The sequence below is a fragment of the Limulus polyphemus genome, unplaced genomic scaffold (assembly GCF_000517525.1).
Source record: "Limulus polyphemus unplaced genomic scaffold, Limulus_polyphemus-2.1.2 Scaffold1046, whole genome shotgun sequence".
NCBI classification, from domain to species: domain Eukaryota; kingdom Metazoa; phylum Arthropoda; class Merostomata; order Xiphosura; family Limulidae; genus Limulus; species Limulus polyphemus.
Window position 1 is genome coordinate 334,434 of NW_013666656.1, and position 8,336 is coordinate 342,769.

Here is an 8,336-nt window from a genome sequence, read left to right on the forward strand (position 1 = left end):
ACATGTGCCCTGATTCTGTATATTAAACGTAGAAGATTTGTGGATCATCTGTGAGCTCAACGTGGAACAGTTGGAAATGGGTTTTTCAGTTTGCACAACACCTTATGCACAGATGGGCTAAACAGCCAGGTCAGAGACCCCTAGGGTTCAGGTGTAGCCGTCTCTAATTTTAAACTATACTGATCAATGGGATGGCAGTCAGCCAGTAATTGTCGCTACTAGGACTTTTTTGAACCGAGTAACAGGTCTGGCTAGTCGCTTTTATAACGTGCTCATGTGTGAAAGTGTGGCGTATGTTTAGCGGCATCCCGTCTCGAACCCTAGACCTTAGATTCGCAGCCTAACACGTTAACCACTAGGCCACGCCCGTCCTTTATCCAGTGGGAAATATTTGTGTTAAAAAGTACTTAATAAAAGAGATTGAAACAATACGTTAATACCTAATATTTTATTTCTTCATATTTCTATTATTAATGAATGTTGTTTCATGTCACCTCATGTACAAAGTATAATGAGACTTGGATCACCCATGAATATATATCTGGTTTCAAGAAGGTTTTACAGTTTTATTTGTCAATTATCTTTCAGAATGTGTATTTTTTTATAATTTGGAACTTACTTCTAGAAAAGCGGTCTGCTACTGCACAGTTATAAATGTTGTTGTTATTATTTACATTATACTAATCATAATTTAGAAAAAAAAATGTTACTAATATATGGGGCGTTATAAAGTTTAAAGTGATACTTATGAGACCCCCGGTGGTTCTTAGGTAAGCTGGAAAGCTTATAATGCTCAGCAGAGATATCTCATTATATGACTCTGAGAATAACAGCAACAAACAGGCGCTAACATTTAATACATAAAACTGAATTACGGGATTAACTTTGTATAAACAAATTTTCAACTAAAAGTATATTTAGGGCGTTTAGCATAGAAGTAATATTTAAAATAAACTCTTGATAATCAGGAAATAGAACTAATTCTAGATAATTGAATTGAGTCAATATACACCTTAGACTTGCATAATGTTAATCTCACTTTATTGGAACGATTTACACATACTACTACAATGATGTGTAGTATAGCATTATGTATTTAATTCATGGAATATTCCCCACAAGCTGAGGTACTCGTCCTCAGGCTGGGTTACGAACTTAAAACTATATGGGGGTGGATGCTATGATATATAACACAAAAATCCTAACTTTCACAAAATTTATTTATAACTTAACATATTATTATAGTATTCATTATTATCTCGCCAAAAGTTCTGTATAAGCTTTAAGAACTCAATATGTATATACTTAAAACATGGTATACACTGTGCGATGGTCAGGGTGACTTTGTAGGAAGAGATAGCAGCAAAAGTTGTGGCGGTAGAGGTGTGTTCTCATACCCCCTTTCAACACCCAGCTCTTAATGTCCTTCCACACTGTTTCACGTTAGTAATTAATTGACTGTCATTGGGTACAGAAGTGTGTTTTTGGACCGAAATTTAAAGGTAACAGGTCAAAGTACAACTCAAGAAACGGTTCTTCATATCAGCCATATAGTGGCTGTCGGGGTAGAAATTTCAGCTGAGTTTATGTAGTATTCGAATATTGGCTGTCGGGGTAGAAATTTCAACTGAGTTTATGTAGTATTCGAATATTGGCTGCCATTTCTTTGCATTGCATTCCTACATAGAGAGTACTAGCGAACTCTCCGAGGTATATAAGACGTTTGTGTGCACTTCCCCCACACACTGTGTGTATGTTGTTTTTTATTTTTCGTGTGACGACATAACACCATCTATGAATGTAGTTAACGTTAACTTACGTCAAAGATAATAAATACTCAATAACAAGAATAATGGGGAGGAGGGGTTGTGAATCCCTATTAACATGTCCCTTGTTCTAAACTATTATCCTACAAAGTTTGGTTGAGACTGGCCCAGCGACCTAGGAGTAGTTAGATAACGGACAAACGGACAGACACACAGATTTTTGTACTTTATATATAATAATAACATGATAGTGCAATACCGTGAGGGTAGAATTGCAGGTGGAAAAAATATCACAGCTCTTTCCGAACAGAGAGTTTCGTATAGGGAGACTTTTAAACAGTTTAGAGCTAAAGAACACAACATTTCGAAGAATGGGGGCTTTAAAGTTCTATAAATCCTCTGACTTCAAAAAACAACGAAATTTTAGATGTCTCGAAGTAAAATAATAAACAATAATTTGAAGTTGACGATAGCTCACAAATTTTTAGCCATATCGTGAAACCAACGGATATTTTCTGAGAAATATGGCCAACGAAACTGGAATTACACTTGTCTCATTCGACCACTTATTTTTCAATCAACGTTTGTACTTTCAGTCTTAGTAAACCCAGTCTTGGAAGCTGAAGTCGATGCATGTACATTCGTTGGAGGGTATGTGATAAGTTTATTAATAAGTCTGGTCTAAGACTAACCTCACTATTTTATTGTGTCGTATAATAATGCATAATCATGGCCATCAGCTTAATCACACGATTGATGATGGAGAAAGTTGTTTCAAAGTCTGTACGAGACTTGGGTAATTCTGTTTATAAAGTGCAATTAACCTTTATTATTGTTATAGAACACGTATTTTTTTGATGGAAATGAGTAATTTTTTCCGTGAATATTTTGATCCTCTCATTTACAAAGAAATAAGAAAGCAAGAGCTGGACGTGTAGTTCATGACACGTTACATGTGTTTAGTCACCATCTTCCATTCTCATGTTTTAAAGAAATCAGTATAACCATAGCAACTAATAGTGTGTGGAATATAAACAGTGCTCTTGCTTCCATTTTTTCATACAGGTCAAGCTGACGATTAAATTGCAATGGCATGTTTTGAAAATAGGTTTACTAGACGAAAGCAACACGATCGAAGCAATAACAGTATTCGTCAAAATAAAATAAAAACCAGGTTAAAGCATGATCCTTGCCTACACACATCATATTAGATTTAGTTTAGGCTTCTGTATGTTTCAAAGCCAATGAAACTTACTAAGGATGCATTTAAAGATTAGCTGATATTTTCGTTTCAACTTGATTGGAAAACCACCACTTATCTTCAAAGCGTTTCAGTCCACGAAACTATTGTCAACAAAAAACCTCTACTAGTCACTGGAAACTGCAGTTTTGTCATGATTATCCTGTGAAACTTATTTCGCATAATTTAAAACGTACCTTAACTTGCGTAAAATTCAGTTTTATCGTGATTTTTAATGCAGGAATTTTGTACTGCTTACTCTAGACTATTCATTATCAAAAACGTTGTAATCTTTTATCATTAGAAATATTCTTCTTTTCTGCTTCAAAACATAAATTACTAGTCCACTAATGAATTTATATATATATATATGTTGGCAGATATTTAGACTAAACATATTGATTTACATTTATGTATGTATATGATGATTAGTAAGCAGATGAGTCCCAGTATAAAAAAATAAAAAAATAATTTATGGTTTACTTAATAAACGCAACCTATGTAGTTTTCTGTAATACGATGTATCCTTATGTGGATGTTTTAATTGGTGTTTTATTAAATATTGGAGATGCAGTAGAGGAGAGGGTAAAGTTTCTTCTGTCATTCATCATATATGTGCTGAAAGATCATTGTAAATGTTAAAGTGTCTCTAATCGTCACGTGACCTCAGATAGGTAGATAGGAAACAGATTCGAAGCATGGATTGTATTTCTCTACCGTCCTCGTGCTCGAAGGAGAGAAAGGCGAGTCGATCCCATTAAAACACCCTTCGTTATATTCAAAGATCAGCTGCTGGAGAACCTGCTCCTCGTTACGTTTTAGCAAGAAGATGACATCACTGACTTTCATTGGATATGTGCATAACAGTTACCATGACAACAGAAGCGAGTTCTAGCATTGATTTTTAAGCGCCATGATGTCTGGCCTCGTGCATGCGGTGTCCATGCCATGACGGTCAGAACTGTTAAAGAAACGTGTCGCTGGTGGACGGTCATGAGCTCTCGCATACATTGTCTATTTCTACGCTCTCTTGCCGCTGTTGACTCGCGCTGCATGTTCATCGACAGTTATTAGCTAGAGTGGAGCTATTTCTTCGCGCAGTATTTTATAAAAAAGTCAGAAGAACCATTGTCAGCTAATGATAAAACATCTGTTTTTAGTTGTCAAAAGAATTAGTGGTCTAACAGTAGATGAAATCTCTTTGTAAATTCAACGTAGAAATATTACATTCCGAGTGGATTGTTTTATAGTTGTTCTGGTAAGTCCCTGTCATCAGACTTTCTTGTGGAAGTATATTATATTTGGTAATTTAGAGATTTCTCTTTATTTATTAGGTGATGTGGAGAAAATTTTTGTTATATTTTTCTAAGTCACTGCTATAGTTTTTAATGTGTGTGTGTGTGTGGTTTTTATTCAAGCAGTGCACTGTAGTACAGAATTGGTTTGTTTTTCAACCATCGTTATTACTCACATGCTTGTTTCCTACTTTTAGGATAAGCGGAAGTTTCACAAAGGGCTTCCCTGCAAGACACAGTACACTAACGTTGCTATACGATAAGGTTAAGATTCATCCTCTGGATTTTTCCACATTGGTTGTGCAATAATGCATTCGATGAGTTTCACAAACTAATCAGAAACAATGTAGCTATTCTAAGCTCTTTTTTCACTTATGACAATTTGAACACCAGTTTTTATACTCACAAACGCTCATGTTTTGATTTTCTCTCTCTCTCGTTTCGTTTTTGCTTTACATGAACTGACGCAGACGAAGCCGAATTTTGAGCTTGCTTTAAACACTTCTTAAACACAATTTTCAATCTTTATACAGATTTTGAACACAACGTTCAGTCTTAATCAATGTTCAGCATTCACATTTTGAAACATAATATTTTCTGAAACACGATGTTCAGTCTGTGTATACATTTTAAACAATGTTTTCAGTTTGCATATCTTTCCGAAACAGTGTTTAGCCACCGTACACTTTATAAAACACAATTTTATGTCTGTGTACAGATTTTTAAGCATAATTTTCAGCGTGCGCACACTTTCTTAAAACACAACGTTGAGGCTCCATACAATTTTTGAAACACGGTGTTCAGTCATACAAGTTCTTTGTTTGTTAAACATCATTTTCAGCCCCATGTTTTTCCTTGAACAGGATGTTTGTCCGCTTCAATCAGTGCTGTTTCTGAAACATGACATTTGATTTGAGCTTTCTTTCTTAAATGCTGTATTTAGTTTCAGTATTTTCCCTTTAACAATATGATCCCTTTTATTATTTTCCCAAAACACAGTATTTGATGTCAATGTTTATTGGTTAATTTTCATAAAATGAATGTTGGGCTTTTAATCTATATTTCATGATATAACGTTATATTTTTGGTTTTAGAAAAAATTAGTTTATAAACACTATTTTCAGAAACTTTCACGTTTTGAATTATTAATTGTATGCTGGTTATTAAATCAACTGTAAACAATCGTATTTTATACTTCATAATGTTTTTAGTATCTTGAACAAAACGGAATAAAAATACTAAATAGTTCAACGGTTTAAAAGGCAAGTAGATTCAGTTAAATTTCGATCCAACTTCAGTTATTCTGGTATAAACTTTAATTCTTCTAAACTTGCTTTAAAACACTCTTTCATCTTATCAAGGAATCGTATAGGTAGAATACACGAGTCAATAAAACCACGTAAATGAAATAAAGTAGTAAAGCCTAATAGTCAACCTGATTTAGCAGAATTACTTTTACATGACTGGTGAAAAAACTAACATTTTTGAGACTCTCTGTGGTCAAAATAACTTTCAGAATGGGAGTCACTTTACTTAATGATTAGTGTTCGTATTTCTTTATAAAGAAACCTTTATGATAGGTTATGGCTAGCTTTATATCAAAATAAATCTATCTTATAACCTTCTTGACGGATTTGTACTGATGTCTTTTGTTAATTTTAGTTTACAAATATGGTTTCAGTATTGATCAAAATACTCCACTTTATAGAATATTCCATTGTACTGCAATACCGATATTCGTGAATCACTTTTCTAAATAGTCACCTAATAACACAGCTATCTTGTTTAACTACTTTACACACTTGCAAAGAGAGATAAGTGCTTTATCGGCTTTTTGCAGATGGAACAACCTGCCTTGCAGACACACTTGATGAACTCTCTGCAGGCTTTGAAGACCTCAGGAATATGTTTACCTTGTGGCAAAAGAGGTCCATCTCTACCTCATTCACAGAGTAGATAGCAGAGGTCTTATCGTACATGACAATTGTCAGCCTCTCGAGTTCTTAGAATGAATGGATGTGGTATCGTCACGCTGTCTTCTTTTCTATGCCACTAAAGGAGGAAGTAATGTCACAGCCCACGAATGAGTGGAACACTGGGGGTAGGGAGATCTGGAACTTTCTATTTCCCAGGCTGGCACATATGGAGTTCATATTGAAGTGTGGTAATGAGGTCGCGGAATTTGCCAGTGAGTATTGCAACCACAACTGTGTCAACATTGTGGTCGTCAACAGTTGAGACTTCATGCTCTAGAGCACGTAGTACATGAACGAAAATCTCAGCCTCCTTATTGTTACAGTTTTCCTTCGGCTGTTTAGATCTTTTGAAGACCACACACTCACCTTTAATAAAATAAACATTTTATGATTTATATAGGTCAATTATCATAATGTGATAATGCTAAATAGCACTGTGAATTTGTCATAGGAAAGTAGTAGAAAAAGCACTAGTACCTAAAGTCATATAGACTTCCTTGTCATATGGAGAATTGAATTTGGCAACTTTAGAAGAGGGTTGGCAAATAACTTTGTCTTTTTGGTTGGAAGTCCACCCAGTTGTTTAGCAGTCTTGTCTTGCCTGACATTTTCTTTCAAAACCTTTTTCCCAGGGTCGACTCCTTGATACTTGCTGCAAAGTACTGATCCAACACAATGTCTACCCAAGGGTTCCTGGTGCTCTACAGCTGCTTTAAAAGTTACTGGATGAAGACTTTGTCTCCATAATTTATGAAGGTGCACACCGACAGCAGCAGCAGTAGGCAGGAAATTGTGTATAACTTTGCACTTATAGTTGGAGGGAGGCTTTTCCTGACGTTGCAGCTCCAAACAGATAAGAAGATCTGACTTCTTTGACAAACATACACTTGATTGCTCTAGGTAATGGGCCAGTTCTGCTGTACATATTTAGTCAGAGTAAACAAAAGCTGGTCATATGTGATTACTAAGATTGGTCTGGGCTGAGAAACTGAATGGCTTGTTTTAGGATTCTCATGCCGTAAATTATCATGGCTGATGTAGCAGAGTTGTTATAAAGGAATGAGAGCAAGGTACACAGAGCTCGAAGGTCTTATGTAGGGCTTGCATAGAGGTATGATAATCAGCCTAACTGACGTTGTCATCTTTTTTAGTAGTTGCATAGCATGTTCTTGCCAGAGATATTCCTTTCCACTACTTGGGCTAAGCATCTTTGTAATGGATGCATGATACAGTCTGTCTCTGCAATGTTGGTTGTGTTAAATGCAACAGCTTGTATTGGTGCATAGTTTACTGCCGTGTTGTTTTTGATGTGTACAGGATGGAAGGATCAAAGGCAGCTTAGACTCCCTTAATTCGGTCATTGTGGGAAACTGGAAGTCTTATGCCAGTACCATGCTTTGTTTGTTAAGCACAAAGCTACACAATAGGCTGTCTTGCCGCAGACTTACCACTAAGCCTCTTGCAAGGGTTCCAACAATAAAGAGGCTCACATAACAACCGAGGTAGTGCAAAACTCCATCTTCTTGATAATGCTTATACAATGCAGAAGATAATGAGCCCCCACCAACTTCATAACCCGATCTTAGTAATACTTACACCTATTTGGTGTAATTCTAAGTGATATTTGAACTTTTTTATGGCACGCATATTTTAGCCTAAATAGGTGGAACGATGAGGCTCTCAAAACAGCGAATATCTCGTGTATACTCCAGGCTCTGATGTTTTTTTTTCGTATTGTAAGCAATAGTCTGTGATATAGTAGGCAGGTCTAGGGCTCCTGTCTTTCTTGACTTTTCAAGTTGGAACCATTCAGGAGCATAGAAATGAGTAATCTGAGGCCGGATGGTATGTGGTCTTTCTGATATGCTGGTGAAAAATATCATTGAACTTGAAAGCACCTGGGTTAAATATTTTCTCCCGAACGATTGCAGCAGCTAAAGCCAGAACCTTGGCATCTTCTTCAAAACCTCGTTTTTATGAAGACATCTTCGTAACACTTCGTAACACATATTGATGGATATAATGTTTCCTAACAGAAGATATACTTTTGATAATTGGC